The sequence below is a fragment of the Echinops telfairi genome, unplaced genomic scaffold (assembly GCF_000313985.2).
Source record: "Echinops telfairi isolate 266 unplaced genomic scaffold, ASM31398v2 ScPeMD7_7410;HRSCAF=8448, whole genome shotgun sequence".
Lineage (NCBI taxonomy): Eukaryota > Metazoa > Chordata > Mammalia > Afrosoricida > Tenrecidae > Echinops > Echinops telfairi.
In genome coordinates, this window is record NW_022111310.1 from 25151450 (window position 1) to 25153636 (window position 2187).

Genomic DNA, 2187 nt, shown 5'->3' on the forward strand with positions numbered 1-2187 from the left:
GACCCAAAGCCCATCTGTAGGCAACTGGACATCCCCTTACAGAAGGGTCATGGGAAGGATATGAGCCAGTCAGGGTGCAGTATAGCACCAATGAAACATACAACTTTCCTCTAGTTCTTTAATGCTTCCTCCCTCTCTATCACGATTCCAATTCTACCTTACAAATCCAGCTAGACCAGAGGATGTACACTGGTACAGATAAGAGCTGGAAACACAGGGAATCCAGGACAGATAAACCCCTCAGGACCAATACTGAGAGTATTGATACCAGGAGGGTGGAGGGAAAGTTGGGGGAGAAAGGGGAAACCAATCCCAATGATCCACATATAATCCCCTCCCTGAGAATGATGATGGCAACAAATGTACAAATGTGCCTGACACAATGGATGGATGTATGGATTGTGATAAGAGCTGTGTGAGCCCCCAATAAAATGATGAAAAAAAACAAACAGGTTGAGGATCAAATGTTTGCTGAAGGTATACCAGGTTAATGGCAAATTTAAAAAGGCAGGAGTCACAATTCTGATCTCAGACAAAATCTATTTCAAGGTTCAGAGCATAAAAAAAGATAAGTATGGGCATTATATAATGCTTAAGGGATTAGTAGAACAAAAGCCAGTGAGCATAATAAACATATGTGCACCCAACAAGAGATCTGCAAAATTCGTCAAATCCTCCAAAAGATGAAAAAATAAATCATGAAATCAAAGTCATAGTGTGAGGCTTCAATACACCAGTCTCCAGGAAGGATAGATCAGCAGGATAGATATTCTCAATGAGGAGAATACAGAAATAAACTCTACAATTAGTCAACTTGAACAGACAGAAATATTCAGAGCTCTCCACTCAACTGCAAAAAAAAGTCATTCTCTTCAAGCTCACATGCACATAATTGAAAATATGCCACATGCTGGGACACATGTCAAGTTTGAACAAATTCAAGTATATAGAGGTCAGTCAGACTACCTTCTCTGACCTTGATGCCATAAAGCTGGACATCAGCAAAATAACGTTTTTTAAAAAGGGTGGTGGGGGGGTGGAATACTTGGAGGTTCAATAACTTATTTATCCAAACGGAGTGGATATTTGACCAAATAAGAGACAAAATGAGGACGTTATTAGAAACCAATAAGAATGAGAATACAATATACCAAAATCTATGGGATACAGCAAAGGCAGTTAGCAGAGGATGCTTGATAGCGATAAATGAGCACATGAAGAAGGAAGAGAGACTTATTGTAGATAACCTCTCATAAAACCTTCCACAGTTGAAACAAGGTCAACAGAATAATCTTCATAATAGCAAAAGAAAAGAAATCATTAAAATCAAGGCAGAGATAAATGAGTGGGCAAACAAAAGAAGGATGGAGAAAATGAACACAGCAAAAAGTTGGTTCTTAGAAAGGATGAACAGAAGTAACAAAACGTTGGCAAAACTAACAAAAGACAGGAAGGAGCAGACATCAATATCCAGGTTGAGGGATGAAACAGATCAAATGACAACCCCAATGAACTTCAAGACTAATTACACAGTCCTTTGAAGGGCTGTCCTCCAAGGAATATAACAACCTGGAAGATGGTCAAATGCCTGGGAAAACAAACCCTCCCCAATTATCTCACATAAACATCAAGAACTTGAACAGACCCATAGCAAAAGAAGAAATATTGTTAGAAAATTTTAAAAATAAAATACTACTCAGAAAAAAAATTGTATGGTATGTGAATTATATGCCAATAAAACTATTAGAAAATTTAAAAAAATAAAATACTGCTCAGCAAAAGAAGAAGAAGATAAGGCTATCAAGGACCTACTAACTAAAAAGAGCCCTGTCCCAGATGGCTTCGCAGGAGAAGCCAAACATCCCCAAACATTCAGGGAAGAGCTAATACCAATGCTACACAAGCTCTTTGAGAACATAGAAAAGAACGGTAAACTCCCAAACACATCCTATGAAGCTAGTACAACACTGATACCAAAACTGGGCAAGGATCCAACAAGAATAGAGAACTATAGGCCGATATCGCTAATGAATATAGATGCAAAAGTCCTTAACAAAATCTTGGCCAATACCACTGGCGATCCCCTTGCAGAGGGGTCTCGGGGAGGAGATGAGCCAGTCAGGGTGTGATGTAGCAACGATGAAAAATACAACTTTCCTCTAGTTCCTAAATGTTTCCTCCCCACTC